The sequence below is a fragment of the Anolis carolinensis genome, chromosome 1 (assembly GCF_035594765.1).
Source record: "Anolis carolinensis isolate JA03-04 chromosome 1, rAnoCar3.1.pri, whole genome shotgun sequence".
Lineage (NCBI taxonomy): Eukaryota > Metazoa > Chordata > Lepidosauria > Squamata > Dactyloidae > Anolis > Anolis carolinensis.
Window position 1 is genome coordinate 228,017,379 of NC_085841.1, and position 19,086 is coordinate 228,036,464.

The 19,086-nt window shown below is 39.9% G+C and overlaps 1 long non-coding RNA gene across 2 annotated transcripts in view; it reads right to left on the reverse strand.

The window, feature by feature from the left end:
- Nucleotides 1–7,924: 7,924 nt before the first annotated feature.
- Nucleotides 7,925–19,086, reverse strand: part of LOC103279183 (uncharacterized) — a 70,892-nt gene continuing 59,730 nt past the window's right edge. The window contains exons 2-7 of one of the 2 annotated variants that reach the window (XR_010001489.1): nucleotides 18,291–18,369; nucleotides 16,325–16,440; nucleotides 12,709–12,862; nucleotides 12,430–12,638; nucleotides 10,449–10,544; nucleotides 7,925–8,772 (exon numbers count right to left, since the gene is read on the reverse strand). This is a non-coding gene — a long non-coding RNA (uncharacterized LOC103279183). The remainder of the gene's footprint in view (nucleotides 8,773–10,448; nucleotides 10,545–12,429; nucleotides 12,639–12,708; nucleotides 12,863–16,324; nucleotides 16,441–18,290; nucleotides 18,370–19,086) is intronic. The other variant, XR_010001488.1, reaches the window with a different exon arrangement.

Here is a 19,086-nt window from a genome sequence, read left to right on the forward strand (position 1 = left end):
TTTGGGCTCCGTTTCCATGCACTTGAGAAATTTAGTCTCATGGGAGTCCCCCATAGGCCATCAGATGACATAAGGGCCCTTCCAGTGGGACTCCATGGGACTCTGTTTCCCAAGCACATGGAAATGGAGCCTGAAGACCGCTGTCAGGAGTTGGGTGTTAATTGATCCCAGACAGAGAAATGTGGAGTAAAGCGCAGATAAAAATGGGGCAAGGCACAGTAAGCTCATGGGATGGTTGGCCATCCCTGAAGATGGGGAATAATGGAAGGGAACTGTGTAAGAAGATTCACTCTGCTTCCCCCCTGCTTTCTCCCGCTTTCCTCCTGCCTGTTTGGTAAGGTCCTAAGAGTAACTACCATATACACAGACCTAAAATTTTCATATGAACACAGTTTTGTTTTGTTTAGGGTTTTTTTAAATGAGGTGGGAAGGTGTACTTCAGTTACCTGAAATTTTGAGACCAGGTTCATATATGAAGATCTATATACAAGTCGTATGCAATTCCTTCATAGCTGCTGTTCCAGATCTTAGTCTTCCTTTAATTTCTTTCACTAAACTATTTAATTTCTGACTTAGCCAAGTGACAGAAAGTCTTTGACTATTTCAGTGTCTTCAACTTCCACTTAAAATTATGTAAATTATCTGTGGCTATGATTTATATTTTCTTCATGTACAACTGTGACTCTGCTTTCTTCTTCAGCTTTCCTCAATAGTTATTGAAAGTATTTTTCACTAGTAGTATAGAATAAGAGGCATAAGCATCCTAGAGCACCAAATTTTATTTACTGTATATACTCGAGGATAAGCCTAGTGTTTCAGTCCTTTTTTAGGACTGAAAAATAACCTCCTCAACTTATACTCGGGTGAGGGTTCTGGTGGGCTTGTATTCAGGTCAGCTTATACTCAAGTACATATGGTATATTTATTATTTTTCTCTTTTATTATTGGTATTGTTACATTTATTATTTTACTCTATTAATTATTATTATTACATTTGTTATTTTACTGAAATTATTATTATTATTATTATTATTACATTTATTATTTCACTCTATGATTATTAAAAGGATACATAAGCACATTTACATTGAAGAAGATGAAAATAATGATTTAATCAGAGTTGAACAGTCATATCTTAAATTACAGTTTGATGTAAAGATTCAAAAACATTTAAACTACTGATGCCTCAATTAATATAATTTTATTGGTATCTCGGCTTATACTGGAGTCAATGTTTTCCCAGCTTTTTTGTGGTAAAATTAGGTGCCTCAGCTTATATTCGGGTTGGCTTATACTTGAGTATATACAGTATTTGTTTTATTTATTTACTTTATTTATACTCCACCTACCTCCCTGAGGGGACTCAAGGCAGTTAACAGTCACACACTCTGATCAATTTAAAACAAAGCAAATACCAACAAAAATTCATTGAACAGTATTGTGTGTAAGTTAAAATACAGGTAAAATAGAAATTAAAATGCATTTTAAAACTCCCAATCTCCTTCAAAAATTCTACCCACAACCTCCCCAGCAACATACCTCTTTTCCTTCTCCAAATGCCTGCCTACAGAAAAATGTCTTGTCCTGCTTGTAGAAGGCTAGCAGGGATAGGGCCATCCTGGTCTCTCTTGGGAGGAAATTATACAATTTTGGAGCTTCCACCAAAAAGGCCCTTTCCCGTGTTCTCACTTGGAAGCTAATCAGGGTCAGCTGTGGTTAGTACTTGGATGAGATACTGCTCCTGAGTGTCAAATCTGAAAAGCTATTTTTCAGAGGAAGGAATTGGCAAAACCACATCTGAGTATACCTTCCCTAAGAAAAACCAAAGGAAATTCATAGGGTTGCCATAAGTCAACAGGTGACATTAAAGCACATGCACAGACAGAATGGAGTCAATTGCATTTCTTTAAATTGTTGCTGTTCTCTTCCCAATTTTCCCACATTCTTCCTTTGCTTCTAGTTCATATTTCCATATAGGTTTCTCAAGAATGTTTCTTAATAATGCATGCTGTGAAGTATTTGACAATTCAAGGAAATGTAAGAAATACATACATTTGGAATTTCAATTCATCTAAAAATTCAGAGAGAAAATGTTGGACAATTTTAGTTTGGCAGTGTGTCTCTGCTTTTAGTGTGTCTTTGCTTTCTCTTGTGTCCCATCACTCTACACCAGCTATGTGCCTGACTCATGCCAAACCCTTCTAAACAGCATCAGTATCCGAGTATCTGCTTATTCCAATGGCCCTCCAGGCTATTTGGATAAATGATGTGGCACTGTAATCATTGTAGCGTCTCAGTGATGCAGGAATGTAGTCGTTCTCAGCATTTTAAAGGATGGAAAATCCGAATCACAGATTCTGGTTCCATCTATGTGGATGGCAATCTGCATTCAATGAAACCAGAATGGTATGAAACAAGGTTAACTGTATCTCAAGTCTACTCATGATACTACTAAGTTCAACAACCAATTGTTCCATGGCCTATGCCAATACATCATGTTCTCTAAGGCTAATTTGAGTAAGAAATGTATCCCAGAATTATATCCCAGAAAAGAATTATATCCCAGAAAAAAAGGGAAAGATAGCATATTGAGAAAGATCACACTGAAATTTGAAGAGTTGCATTCCACTGATTTTCCCTCCTGCTGTTTCTGTTTTGATTAAATCAAGGAAAATACAAATCTACAAAACTAATAATGGATGAGCATTCCTTGGCTCACTTGGGAACTAGGCTTGGCCAAACTAGGCTATTTTTTTAAACAAAATGACTAGATCATTTTGATCAAGGAAAAATGAACATTACCACTCTAACAAATCTTCCCTGCCAGAATCTTGCCAGTGAGAGCTAGGCACGATTTTTTTATCAATTGGAACGCCTGATGTCAGGCCTCCGTTATATTCTTATGCTCCCCAAAATATACTTTTAGTTGCAATTTTAGTGTACCTTATTCAGGACAAAATATACCAATGATATATTCAAAAAAAGAAAAACAAACAACAAATAGACAACACAAATGTTTTCTGGGAGTATGAAAAAATGCTACAGAATCTATAACTGGATACACCACTATACATCCTAGAATAATAGAATCATAAAGTTGGAAGACACCTCATGGACCATCCAGTCCAACCCCCTGCTAAAAAGCTGGAAAATCTCATTCAAAGCACCACCAACAAATGGATATCCAGCCTCTGCTTAAAAGACTCCAAAGAAGGAGCCTCCACCACACTCCAGGGCAGAGAGTTCGCAGGGAGGAAGTTCATACTAATGTTCAAGTGGAATCTCCTTTCCTGTAGTTTAAAGCTGTTCTTCTGCAGCAGAAAACGAGTTTGCTCCCTCCTCCCTATGACTTCCCCTCACATATTTATACATGGCTATCATGCCTACTCTCAGTCTTCTCTTCTGCAGGCTAAACATGTCCAGCTCTTTAAGCCACTCCTCATAGGTCTTGTTCTCCAGACTCTTGATCATGTTAGTTGCTCTCCTCTGGACACATTCCAGCTTGTCAACATCTCCCTTCAACTGCGGTGCCCAGAATTGGATACAGTATTCCAGGTGTGGTCTGACCAAGGCAGAATAGAGGGATAGCATGACTTTCCTGGATCTAGACACTATTCGCATTGTTGGCTCATGTTTAACTTGTTGTCCACAGGGACTCCAAGATCTTTTTCATACACACTGTTGTGGAGCCAGATGCCCCCCATTCTATATCTTTGCATTTCATTTTTTTCTGCCTCAGTGGAGTATCTTGCATTTGTCCCTGTTAAATTACATGTTGTTAGTTTCAGCCCATCTCTCTAATCTGTTAAGATCGTTTTGAATTCTGCTCCTGTCTTCTGGAGTATTAGCTATCCCTCCCAATTTGGTGTCGTCTGCAAACTTGATGATCATGCCTTCTAGCCCTTCATCTAAGTCATTAATAAAGATGTTGAACAGAACTGGGCCCAGGACAGAACCCTGTGGCACTCCACTTATAACTTCTTTCCAGGATGAAGTGAAAGCATTGGTGAGCACCCTTTGGGTCCATTCACTTAGCCAATTACAGATCCACCTAACTGTAGTTTTGCCTATCCTGCATTTGACTAGTTTGTTTGCCAGAAGGTCATGGGAGACCCTGTTGAAAGCCTTACTTTACTCCAGAAATGCTACATCAACAGTGTTCCCTGTATCTACCCAGCTTGTAACTCTATCGAAAAATGATATCAGATTAGTCTGGCATTACTTGTTTTTGATAAATCTGTGTTGACTATTAGAGATGACCACATTCCTTTATAAGTGTTTGCAGACCATTTCCTTAATGATTTTTTCCAGAATCTTGCCTGGTATCAACGTGAAGGCTGACCAGACGGTAATTGTTTGGGTCGTCCTTTTTCCCTTCTTGAAGATCGGGACCACGTTTGCTCCAATCTGCTGGGACTTCTCCTGTTCTCCAAGAAATCTCAAAGATGATTGCTAGTGGATCCTATTGTTACATCATCTATTTAAAGGCAAGATAAAGTTAAGAATATGGGTAAAGAACCTTTGACTCTCTAGATACTGATGCACTGGGCTAAGAGACTTTTCCACTAAAGACATAAACTGAAACCAATTGTGAGAAAATCTAAAACACATCATGTAGGTACACCAGCTAGTAGATTTTATATCTAAAAATACTTTAAAGAATCAAACAAGTAGAGGCTACACAGTCTTTAAAATGTAGTGTAAAATGATGTTTATAACCCAAGAAACTAGTCACAAATATTTAACAAATTTACCAGAAAAAGAAAAACCTCTGACTTCCCTAGATTCTAGAAGCTAAGTCAGCATTTCCAAACATTACTAACTTAGAATCAAAGGCTCAGCATATTTCTGGATCAACCTCTTCTCCACTGGTAATAGTTCTTCGTATGAGTTATCCTTTATGTTGACTCAATGTTTATTATACATTTCAGGGGTGGGCGAGTACAAAAAAACATAAACAATTAGCTGTACAAAATTTAAAAAAAATCATAACTCAAGTTAGCCACACAAAAGTTTTGTTAAAGTGCTGAAAGTGCTGCAGTGCTGGAGCCAACCATATCTCTATGGAGCACATGTCATAGCTCTCAAATTTCCTAGGGATGAGACATTCCTGTTTAAAAACAACACATCTCAAGACGCTGTATACAGTCATGGAGGGCTGCAGAAAATCAAGCCAAGGTGGCTGAATCAGCCTTCCTTGTCCTCAAAGATTTCGGTGCATTTATACACAAAATGAACTTCAAACACACACTTATTTCTGTTTGTTTTATTGGGGCTGAAAGAAGCACATATTTAATGACACATGTACTTGTACTTTTAGAAATATCAAATGTCTTTATTCTGAATAGGGCACCATCTTTAACAAGTATTTTGGACTGCAACTGCCAGAAGCTCCAGCTAGCTTGTCCAATTGTCAGGAATTCTGGGAACTAAAGTCTAAAACATCTTGAGGAGCAATGTTTAGGAACTCCTGTTCTATAAGAATGCTGAGACTTTTTCTCCGTGGTAGATATTTCGGTTTTTGGCTTTGGTTATTTTCGTGTCAAGAGCGACTTGAGAAACTGCACGTCACTTCTGGTGTGAGAGAATTGGCCGTCTGCAAGGACATTGCCCAGGGGACGCCCAGATGTTTTCATGTTTTTACCATCTTTGTGGGAGGCTTCTCTCATATTCTCGCATGGCGATGGAGCTGGTAGAGGGAGCTCATCCACACTCTCCCTGGGTTGGAATCGAACCGGCAACCTTCAGATCAGCAACCCAATCTTCAAGTCACCAGTCCTGCTGGCACAAGGGTTTAACCCATTGCACCACAGGGGGCTCAATGAGGGATGAGACAAGTTATCAATCTTTCACCCCGTATTTACTGATTTAGCAAGTTTTAATTGATGTTTTCACTCATTTTTACCTCTGCTTGCTAGCTTTTCAGTGGTCCAAAATATTTAATCAACTTCCTTGACTTTCTATTTTTTTATTTTCAAATCATTCAAAATTCCATGCATACTTCTGTCACTTGGCAAGTCCATTTTTACTTTTTTATTACTTTTCCGTTGTCCTCAGCAAACATGAATGGATGAAATCTTGAACCGTTAGCGTCATTCTAGGCTGCCCCTGGTATGCATTGTCCCTCAAGACCACCCGCCCACATACAAATAACCTTTATCCCTTCCCATATTACACACATTTGCACTAAGCATAATTATTCACTTGGACTTATATTTACTGTGCAGCTGTGTGCTAAGCATTTCAGGAATTCAATGTGGTTACTCTGTGAAGCCCAACTTTTCCAGACACATTAGGGTCAATTTCTAGGTTGTGATTTCACTTAATATTACATGTGCCCGTATTTGATTTTTCTTTTATTGAGACTTCCAGTGGCAAAGGAAGGAAATTATCCCTTTATGAAATGATGCGAATATACATATTTTCAGGGAGGAAAATCAGTGATGGTCAGGGACTTCCACATCAAGGCTTTGGTTAATCCCCTCTGGGATTTAATATACATTTTAAAGATACTATCCAATGTTCTGAGCCCTGTTGCCCCCTTCATATTACATTTATCACCTTTAATAAGTCTTTTAAAGTCTGCATTCACCATTCACCTGACATGGAAGTTAACAACCAAAATCCACTTGTAATGCACTGGGTGATAAGTACGTTGACTGAGCTGCTGCCATGTTATGATATAGTAGAGCATGTTTAGCCTTTCTAGATTCTCTCTGGTTTCTCTCATTCTGCCATATACTGAGCTATGCTGATCCTACAGAAGCAGTAAGGCATGAAGAAATATATTATAAATGGGAGGTAAGGGAAGAGTAACCTAGACCAGGGGAAAACAGAGATCTTTGGGCATGCCACAACATGTTTAGTTGAGGTGACGGAGGTTGCCCAGCAGAAGAAGACCAAATTAGAGTCAGAAAAAAAAACAAGCAGAAAACAGTCATATAAACAGAATAAGGCTGGAATTCACATATATGTATTTGAAATAACCAGTCATCTCTCATATAGCATGTAGCTCAGTAGCACAGTACAGCTCCCAGATTCAGTCTCAAATTCTGAGAATTTCAAGTGTTGCAGTCTAGAAATAACCCTACTTAAGATCATAGATAGTCACTGAGGTTCAGAAGAAGAATACTTGGCTCTTGGGAACAGTGCTTTGATTCAGCATATGAGTTTCATGTTTTGTATTTACTCGAATATTTGCCAGATGAAACTGGAAGAAGAGCATGTGACCATTTTGTGCTTCTTGTTTGTTTTCAACTTGAATGGAAAACAAAGGGACTAAACTCATGATTATTTAAAATAACGTAACTTCCTAACCCATAATGAATGCAATCCAGAGAAAGTTAAGCACACAAGACCCATTAAAATCAATTGAACATAAGCACTCATTAAGAACGTAAATCTCACTAATTTCAGTGGCACTTCAATATGCCTAACTATTTCTAGATTCTCCAGTTTCTCTTAGGATCAATACATAAGGTATTGATTTATACTTTGACTTTCAATCATATGATTTTATGTTATGTACACTGGAGCATCCCTTTTTATGCTACATTATGAGTATTTATATGTATGCATGTGTATTGTAATACCATAAGTATCAGGGTAATGGAGCATTATTTTTGAAAGAAAGAAACCTGCAAACGTGGTTGATCAAATATTCACCATCTAATTATAGCCCCTGGTGGTGCAACAGATTAAACTGCTGAGCTGCTGAACTTGCTGACTGAAAGGTCGACAGTTTGAATCCGGGGAGCGTAGTGAGCCCCAGCTTTTGCCAACCTAGCAGTTTGAAAACATGCAAATGTGAGTAGATCAATAGGTACCACTCCAGCAGAAATAATAATTAAATAAAGCCACATGACCTAGGAGGCATCTACGGATAACTCTGGGTCTTTAGCTTAGAAATGGAGATGAGCACCAACCCCCAGAGTCAATCATGACTAGACTTAATGTCAGGGAAAATCTTTACTTTTACCTTAATCGTAGCTGTACACTTACTTATGTTTTGACATAACAGCCAGTCTTTGTTTATTCCAACTTGAACAGGATCAGACTCTAGAAAGAATTTCCCTTGCACCTCCTTGCAACATCCTTTGTCATGGTTATGACAAAAATAAAGTATATCTTTCAAAACTTTTGTGAAATTTACATTGGATTATTTTTCCCCCATAGCCAACAAATTGAAGATGAGGAAATAAGTAAGAAGTGGGTTTGGGGGGTGGGGGGTGGGCAGGGGAAGGAAGATATTCAATTTAATTGTAGCTTATTACTTGTAAAATAAATGTCCCTCCAAAGTGGCTCTGTAAACAATTCACTGAAGGGCTTGCGGCTAGCAGGATCACAAAGGTTTCCCAATAGCCACAACAGTTTTCACGACAGCCGGCTAAATGCCTTCAGCATTTTAATGCTGTTGAGTGATTCTGTTAAATAGGATGATGGGTGACTGACCATTCTTTACAAAGTCACTCAGCTACAGCTTTGCCCTCAGCAGGAAAATATAACAAATTTATGCAAACCACAGAGACAGACATAGTAGAACTATATGGGCGGGGGAGTGGGGGGGGAGAGACATTGAAATGGGCAGAGAAATCAGGACAGAATGCAATGGTGAAATCTATCTGAACTGTTCATAGGTTAGATCGTGTTCCTGTTGGCCAACTCTGGTAAAAACGGAGACAGACTCTGTTTCCTCAAGACATTTTCCATTAGCCAGACCATGATTCTAGTTCATTTAGAATCTAGACATTTCAATGGTCCTCCAGGTTCAACCTGTGGGGAGAAGAAAAAGAAAGGAGGAGAGAGAAAGTTGAAAGAGTCGGTGATTGGAGATTTACATACTGTTTTATTCTGCAACATCAACAAAATCAAAGACCAAATACTTTGAGGAAGTATAGTCAAATATTTTTGTTTAAACAGGCTTTGGGGACTTGGGATTAGATCAAAAAAGGAGGAAGAAGTTCTGCACGGCGGTGGGCAAACTTTCCCTAAGTCATGTCAAAATTATCTCAGCTTTTCTAATCTCAGGGGCTTTCCAAGAAAGGAGGGAAACATCAAATCAGAAAAGGTGCTCAGCTCTCTTCCCTTTCCTTAGCTCTGTCACTGTAATGACCAAGAAGGTTCCCATGTGGGTTTTTAAAAAATGACAAGAGGAGTTATTTTATACATAGAATCATAGAGTTGGAAGAGACCTCATGGGCTATCCCATGGGCTATTGGCCAATAAGCAGGAAATTGCATTCAAAGCACCCCCAACAGATGGCCACCCAGCCTCTGCTTCAAAGACTCCAAAGAAGGAGCCTCCACCACAATCCGGGGCAGAGAGTTCCACTGCTGAACAGCTCTCACTGTGAGGAAGTTCTTCCTAATGTTCAGGAGGAATCTCCTTTCCTGTAGTTTGAAGCCATTGTTCCATGTCCTGGTCTCCAGGGCAGCAGAAAACAATCTTGCTCCCTCTCCCTATAAGGTCAACTTCATGATAAAAAATGATGGCCACTTCCACCTAGGAGATAAACATAGTGTCCAATACCTCCCAGCTCAACAGATTGAATTGGGCTAAATTTGAGAAGAAGGCAGAGTGTGTTGGAAGTTATGTCTGTCTGCTGCTGGAGAGAACTGCTGCCAAGGTGCTTTCCATCAAATTTAGCCTGGCTCAATTCATTGAGCTGAGAGGAATTGGCACTGGACACGCTACATGGCAGTGGACATCCTGCATAAAATGATGCCTCTATCCTTGTTCAAAACCTTCACAAGCACCTATTATGACCTGAAGATGAAATGTAAGGAGACCTGGACTCTGAACATGACTGAAGAAGCAGAAGAAGACATACTAGTGAATAGTTGATCTTTATTATTTATTTATTTACAGTATTTATATTCCACTCTTCTCACCCCGAAGGGGACTCAGGGCGGATCACATTATATACATATAGGGCAAACATTCAATGCCCATATACACATAGAACCGAGACAGAGACAAACGCAGAGGCAATCTTTCACATGTACATATACTTTTTGATATAAAAATAAGATTCTACTTACGTTATATGTAAAAGCATGTTTTAATGGCTACTGATATATCACAAATTTGGCCTTACATCTGCATAGTGAACCTGGATCCCACTTCCCCCATTTCTCCTGTTCTCACACATCCCCTATTTCTCACAAAATACTGTACTTGTATATTTTAAAATCTTTTTACAACATCCTCCCAGGATTTGGAAACATATTTGAGGATTTTGAAAGGGACAGTCTGTATTCTGTTACCAAAAAAAACCCATGTTTGTGAGGGATTTTTAAAACAAAAAATAAAGTCTAATGATAATCACAATGTGTCCAAAAGTTGAGGTGGTATTAATGATCTATTAATACAACATCATATTCTGTTCTGATGCAGTTTGGTTTGGTGAATTTTTTGTTTACTCGCTTTGCTTTTTTTTTTGTACTCACCTTTCAAATTGGTCAGGCTATATGTCTAAATGAATTTCTTCTTCAGTCCCAGGGTCCCTAACCTGAGGTTGACAGGCTTTCAGTATTGATATGACACTGGAAAAGGACATTGACAATCTTTCAGTACTGATCTGGCACCAACAAAATAATTTTCTGTTTGCCCACGCATCTGTTCTCATGTGTGGCTCAGCTGTAAAAATCACATCTCACACTGCTGACTACTTCACTGACAGGTAACACTCAATGCTTGAAAAACAACAACACAGATGTAGACAACACGGTTTGCCTATTGAGCAGTTTCCCTTGGACAAACAGTATAAAATGCAACTAAGGTCACTTGTTTTGACTTGGTAAATTAGAATGTAGTCATGTCAGATTATGCCGGTTCCAGACAGGCGTTACCTTATTAAGAAGTGAGTAATGTATGAGCAAATTAATGTCTCATCTTCAAGTTTCCATGGAAATTTAGGGCATTTGCTATCAACCTTTTGCTTGCTTCCTATCCCCACATATAAAGCATAGGAGATTGTTAAAGCCCAAGACAGCAGGATATAAGGATATAAGCAATCATTCATTCACATTCCTGCATGTGGGGGACATGTAACTCTTTCTATCAGACACTCATGGGGGAATCTTACAGAGAAGAAGATAATCGTTGAGTTTTTGTTACCTGTCCAGTGTCCTTTGCTCTACCCCTGGCGGTTATGACCTACCAACATGGGACATTCCTTCTTTTCCCTCTTTATATTACATATATGGATTACCGGTTACAATAGAAATTTAGAAGATGGTTACAGGAAATTGGGTTGTTGTTGCTATTGTTATTGTGTACCTTCAAGTTATTTCTAAGGAGCCCCCAGATGGCATAGTGGACTAAATGACTTGAAAGTTGGGTTGCTGACCTGAAAGCTGCCAGGTTCGAATCCCACCCGGGGAGAGTGTGGATGAGCTCCCTCTATCAGCTCCAGCTCCATGCGGGGACATGAGAGAAGCCTCCCACAAGGATGGTAGAAACATCAAAAACATCTGGGCGTCCCCTGGGCAATGTCCTTGCAGACGGCCAATTCTCTCACTCCAGAAGCGACTCAAGTTGCTCCTGACATGAAAAAAAAGTTATTTCTGACATATGGTGATTCTATCTTTTTTGTGGCTGAGATTATGTGACATGCCCAAGGTCATCCAGTGAGTTTTGATGGCCTACTGGGGATTTGAATCTGTTCTCCAAAGTTATAGTCCAACTTTACATCATGTGGGCTCGCAGGAAATTGGGTAGAATATAGGAAGCTGGAGTAAATTCAGCAGCATATGGTTGTTATTAGTTCAGTGTACCCACTCTTGAATTTCTAGAGATATTTCCAGAGAAGAAATAATGGTTTCTTCCACTGAAGTTTAAAATCCACCAAAAATTCCCCAGTACCATGCTGTGTGCAGAGGAACAAGCCCGTTTCACACTATACAATTATAGAACTATAATTCCATGTCAACTGCCATGGCCCTGTCCCATGTAATCTGAAATCTTCAGTTTAGGGAGAGGCATTTAGAATTCTCATCCAGAGACCTGTATTGCTTCAGACCAAACTACAATCAGTAGGATTTCATGACAGTCAAATCATATTGCTATAATTTTGCAGTGTGAAAGGGCCCAAGATTTCTGCATTAGGTGGCTTGAATTTCCTCATCTACACCATGCTAATTTGTGGCACTCTCCCATCCTTCGCTTAGTGTTGGGGAAGGCATTTGTTGTGGGTTGCTCCGCTAGTGATGGCAACTGCACTTTCCTCGCAGAGAAGGCTCAGCACTTTCCACCTGCCCAGTCATATAAATCAGCTCTGTGTGAGGCCCTAGACAGGTGAATTTGTCAAGCCTTAACATAAGTCTTGCTACAAGTGAGCTGCTATTTATGGTGAATGTTTTCTCCTTGGGTTACAAACTAGGCTTTCTCTCCCTGCCTAGCCCTCCCCGCGTGCCCTTTTTTGTTTACCCAGCACATTTGGAAGTTCTTGCCAGTGGATCCTGTCTTTTTTCCACATCCGCCTTCAATGGAGAGGTAGTTCATCTGTGACAGGTGAAGCTCTTAACCTGTTTAGTTTCATCTCCGCTCCCCAGAGAACCTGTCTGTCTCTATCTTCCAGGTTCATGGTCTTGCTTCTCAGCCACATCGACATGTTCCTGGGACATTAACCTGCAGGCCTAAAAAACTTCAAAAATCATTCCAACCAAAGAAGCGCTTATACAAAATGTATTTGATAGCTTTGCTTACCTTTCCTGCAGGCTTGCTGTATGCCAGGCCTGCATACGCTGCACTCTCTCAATTTCTGTCACTCATGTCATCTGCTCAGTGAAATCTAAAAGATCGCTGAACAATGTGTTGAACCATTTCCCTTTTCTTCTTGTTATTATTGCCATGACCAGCTCTTAAGAGAAGCACACAGCAAAGCCTGTTATTACCCAGGATGATACGCTGAGAATAGAGAATGTGTTCAGGAAAAACACGTGCCGAAAACTTTCAGAGAAAAATATGAAAATATTGAAGAGACATGAGTTCTATATCTTTCTCTGTAAGATGGAAGTCCTACCAATAATTCAAAGAGTTGAATGCAAACAGTGAATGTGGACTGTCCAGGCAAATTATTTTCAAATTCTACTTTCAGTAGTAGACCTTTTAACCAGAATTTATTATGGAAGGGGGAAGTAGGTTGTGAAACTGACCCCACAACCCATAAAGCTGTAGGTGCATTTTGTTAGGAAAATAAATTACTCTTAGGTAATTTAACATATCTCTCATTTGTAATTACTCAGACCAATACCTTTCTGAACATTTGACCTGACAAGCCTCATTATTCATTTAAAAAGAGATTTACTAACTACTATTGCCAGAGTAAAGCACTGCATATAGAAATATAGATACAGGTGATATGGCTGGAACTAATGTAAAAGAACATCTCCTGATGTTTGTCCGTTGACCTAAATAACCAAAAAGGAGAAATGAGGGGAGCAATCTTTCCCAATATGAAAATCATAGTTCAAAATAATTCCCCTTTTCCCAAAATTGCTCCTAGGTTGGATATTCTGGAATTAAAGTCCAATATGAAATCTTGCTGCTCACTATCAGTGTAATCATAGACATGGCTGCTCAGAAGTACCAGTAAGTCCTACTGAATTTAATACAGCTAACTCCCTGGATAACCTAAAAATGTAGCCTAAATCAAGTCTTAAGTAAGCAATGAAGAGGCTGAGTGAAATACTGTGTTTTTAAAAAAGACTATTTTGAAATATCCACCAGCATTCTGCATAACATTGTTTTGGGGCCACAAGTGAGAAGACATTACTTCTCTGTGACTGTTGTTGATTCTCAAACTAAAGCAACTCAGATTAGGGTTTCTTTCACATGGAACTAGAACAGGGTTTTTCAACTAAGGTTTCCTCAAACCCTAAAGCTCTGCGAGAGATCATATGTGGTTCTGTGAAAGACCACGACTGGGGGGAAATGAGCTGTAGATGTAATAACTTTTAATGCAGGGTTTTCCTGAGACAAGGAGTCCCCGGTGGCACAGCAGGTTAAACCGCTGAGCTGCTGAACTTGCGGACTGAAAGGTTGATGGTTCAAATCCGGGGAGTGGGATCAGCTCCCGCTGTTAGCTCCAGCTTCTGCCAACCTAACAGTTAGAAAACATTCAAATGTGAGTAGATTAATAAGTGCCGCTCCGGCAGGAAGGTAACAGTGCTCCATGCAGTTATTCCAGCCACATGACCTTGGAGGTTTCTATGGATAATGCCGGCTCTTCAGCTTAGAAATGGAGATGAGAACCAACCCCCAGAGTCGAACATGACTAGACTTAATATCAGGGGGAAACCTTTACTATTACCTTTTCTGAGAAAGGCTCATCTAGAAGAAGAAGGTTATTAGTGTGTGTGCATGTGCATAGATATATATAATAAAATTGCATGTGGCCACTTCAAAGTTCTCTTTAGTACTTTAGAACATTCTTCATCTTCAGTCATCCAAAGAACAAAGAAAACAGAGAAAGAAAGTCTTTGTACTAAAATCAACATAAAATATCACCTCCCAAGACCTGGGTTGATTTTTCTCTTGAAATGAACAGAAATGGTAGGTCCAAGGGAAAGGGCAAATTAACCTACAAGGAAACTGACAGCTTTACAATCCTGAGCCTCTGATTGAAATGTTGGGAAGTCTCCTGGCAATTCTCCCAGACATGCAGGTAGAACAGCGAGTTCACTTATTATGTTAACTAAAACAATCTGGCTTTGCACAAACGCACCTCAGGCCTAGCCAAGTGTGAAGGCGCATCAATGTGCCAAAGCAAGAGAAAGACCTTATTTACCTGAAATGGGTCACTGGACTTTGAGAGAGAAAAGGGGGAAGGAAGGACTTCCACTACTTTCTGCTGGTTGTATATGTAGCAAACACTTAGAACCAGGAATGGCCTTTTCCCTTCTCTCTGTAGTATCTAACCAAGTCATTCTGAGCAATGTGCCAAGGTTCCCATTTTCTGCCCAAAAATGGCATTAGTGACATAAACAATCTTTTTGAGAGAATAGTGTCTGCTAAGAAACTACAGGAAACGGCACACATTCACAAATCTCTATATCTGAGCATTGTCACTGCCCCTAGTATATGATATTGCTTCAAAATAGAAAACTTTCAGTTCCTCCAGACAAGTCTCCAGAGCAAAAGGATAGGTAAAGGTAAAGGTTTTCCCCTGACATGAAGTCTAGTCATGTCCGACTCTGGGGGTTGGTGCTCATCTCCATTTCTAAGCCAAAGAGTGTGTGTTGTCTAAACGTCTTTTATTGCTGTTATCAAGGCATCGAATAGCTGCCTTCTATGTAAGGCCACCTTGAGTCCCCTCCGGGGTGGAAAAAGGCAGGATAGAAATACTGCAAATAAATAAATAAATTGTCCGTGAGCACCTCCAAGGTCACGTGGCTGGCATGACTGCATGGAGCATCGTTACTTTTCCGCTGAAGCGGTACCTATTGATCTACTCACATTTGCATGTTTTTGAACTGCTAGGTTGGCCTGTGACTCTAATATCATCCTTTTTCTTCTCCTGTATGGTTTTTCCTTTCCTTGCCTAATGTAGAATCCAGTGAAACTTCAAAAGCCTGCATAATGTATTTTGTACCTGTCTGTTGCTTCAATAAAATTATCACTGTTTTATTTGGAAATTTGGGAATTTGTTGTATTTTGCTGCATGGCCAACACAGCTACTCTGAATATACATTTATTCTATATTTGTCAGGCTCTAGAATCACAGGCTTGTGTTACAAATAGAAAGGTCTGTGCATAATACATGTAATCAACACGTTCAAATAATACAATTAGATGGTGAAAATTCAGCCCCAATATCTGTTAATAAGTATGGGAAATCGAAGCTGAGTTCACTGAGTTTCCTCTCCACCTGCCCTCCCAGTTTTTAAAGTTATCATTAAATGCACTATGTGTGACCCAGAACTATTAAAGGGAATAAAAAGTTTGCCACTGACTTGCAATAAGGCCTTGATTGTGAACATGGTCTGGAGTGTGCCTAAAGCCAACTGCACCAAATGAACTTCAAGCATATAAAATTCAAAATTAAATGTAAAATATTAAAAACAAACATTTCCTTGAGCCTTACTGATGGTTACCATATATTCTAACTGTGAGGCCACCATTTTTATTTGAATTGAGAGCTACAAGTTATATTATGCAGCACATAGAAATTGCCATCAGTGTGCTCCAGTGCTTATTCGCAAAACAATGCCTATGATTCCAAATCACTCCATGTACATTTTCCATTCTATTATGTGCCTTTTAGAAAACATCATTAGGTTAGGTTATAAAATGGCTACAGCAAGTTAAAAATATGAAGTACCTTAAGTAATGCTTCTTCCCAGGAGACACCCTTTGCCTAGTAGACGGTAATGCAATCAGATAGCTAGAGTTATTGCAATTGCCTGCCAAAACATCACTCATGTCTGTTACAGCATCCTGCAAAACACCATTATATCAGTTCAGCTAAGGTGTAATTCCTTTTCTTTCTGGAATGTTATCAGCTATGACTCACTCTACAGCACTGGGATTTTATTGGGAAAATGGCCTTAGGAAAGGCGGGATAGGAGTGTCCTGTTGTCACTCTGTACATTAAATAATATTTTTACATCATGACAAACCTCCTTCATCAGGACTGCCCATAAGGTAAATCTCTGAATGTGGAGTTATGCATTGATTGGGCCCTTCGGGTGAGAAGGGTGGGATAGAAATAAGGGAAATAAATAAAATAAATAAATAACTGTCCTTAGGTGGAAAAGCAAAGCTGCACAACTGAATACACAGCCAAATGAATAATGAACAATGGCACGACATGGGAAAGTCTCAGGCTCAGAGAAAGACAGTGCCAAATATCCTCTAAATGAATATTGCCAAAAAAAACCGTATGATCAGTTTGTTCTAGGATCATCATAAGTCAAAAATGACTTGAAAGCACATAACAAAGCAAGAACAAGATTATTCAGAAGCTGGTCAGGAGTTCCCAATAGCTTGACCATCACAACTGCTCTGTCTCTGCAAGAAGGGACCTCACAAACAGTAGTAGCTGGTAGCCTCTCTGTAAAGCAGGGGTCCCCAAACTAAGGCCCGGGGGCCGGATGCAGCCCTCCAAGGTCATTTACCTGGCCCCCGGCCCTCATTTATAATATAATATTTTATATCCGTTTTAATAATATAATATATTGTATATACATATGATATTGATATTATCATTTTATACAATATAATACTAATAATAATACCATACAATATTAATTATATGTTCTATATTACATATAATATTACAGTATAGTGATATAGTTCAATATAGTAATATATAATGCTAATATTGTGCTATGCTAATAATATAATATACTGTATGTACATACAGCTGCTCTGAGTTCCCTTCGGGGTGAGAAGGGTGGGATATAAATGTAGTAAATAAATGTAGTAAATGAATAAATAAATAATTTTGGACTTAAGCTCGCCCAAAGTCTGAAATGACTTGAAGACACACAACAACAACAATCCTAATTAACCTGACTATCTCATTGGCCAGAAGCAGGCCCACACTTCCTATTGAAATCCTGATAGGTTTATGTTGGTTAAAATTATTTTCATTTTTAAATATTGTATTGTTTTTTCATTGCTATTGTTGTTGTTTTGCACTACTAATAAGATATGTGCAGTGTGCATAGGATTTTTTTCCCCAAATGATAATTCAGCCCCTCAACAGTCTGAAGGATTGTGGACCGGCCCTCTGCTTTAAAAGTTTGAGGACCCCTGCTGTAAAGGAATGGAGAATTCATTCTGAGGTTTATAATGAACCACTAATTCCCAAACTGTATTCCTCCAGGTGCTTGGGGCTTCAACTCCCAACAGGCACAGCTGCCTTGGCCAATGATCAGGGATTCTGGGAGCTGAAGTTCAAAACACCTGGAAGACCAGAGTTTGGGAAACGCTGGTTTGAACTTTCAAAAAACTATCCAAGGAGTTGAACCCAGGTACAAGTTCCAATGAAATGCAGAGTGAATTCATCTCCCCATTGACACATAAGCCACCAGCTGGCACTGCTCAGAGTAAAGTTTGGCACTGCTGGTGTGAGGCCAGATGGTATCCTGCAACAGCTGACTGTGAACACAAGAATACTCTTCCCCTAAATACTCGGAGGTGGCCAAGGGTTCTCTGGTGAAAAGAAAAAGCTCCCAGGCAGATGGGTTGATGTGGAGTGTTTTGAAAATTCAGACAGTTTGGAAATCACTATGATATCTTAACATTGCATGGTCATTTCAGTACTGCTAAATTGTACACACCCTTATTGATCAGTGGTCAAATCTGGTCAGAAATGAGATGCTCAGAAACTATAGCTTCAGAAACAGCAGGTGAGAATATCTGAAAAGAAAATACAGCCAGCTGAGGTTAGAGGCCTGGGACCCCTGCAAAAATGAGACAGTCAGAGTGGAAGAGCAAAACATTCTTCCATTGTCATGGTCTGACCATCATCTGATCTGTTTAAGTATCGCCGTGCCTTCTAACCTCCGCAGGGGTGGTGGACCCATTAAGATGGTCCGCCCCAGGAGACTGATGGATCCGGATGGACTTCTGAGGTCTCTTGGGAATCTTCCTATCCTGGAGACTGGCGATCCTGTCGATGTCCTGGCTGATCGCTATAACAGTGAGCTATCAAGGGCACTGAACACGATCGCTCCCGAACGTCCCCTCTCACTGCGTAGAATCGCGTCGACTCCTTGGTTCACCGAGGAGCTGGCGGTGATGAAACGTAGGAGGAGGGGACTAGAGTGCATCTGGAGGAAATCTCAGGACGTGTCCGACCAAGCACGGGCTAAAGCCGCTATTAAGGCTTACTCCGTGGCTCTGCGAGCTGCCAGGAAAGATTTCACGACTGCCCGCATAGCGTCTGCAGCCAACAGGCCATCGGAGTTGTTCCGAGTTGTTGGGGAGCTCCTGCGGCCTCCCGAGGCCCAGGAGTTTCCTGATGACTTGGCAACTCGGTGCAGCGATTTCGCGCACCATTTTGCAGGCAAAGTTGCTCAGATACGCCGTGAGTTGGACTCCAGCTTAACTGTGGTCCCAGCGGAGGTAACCGAG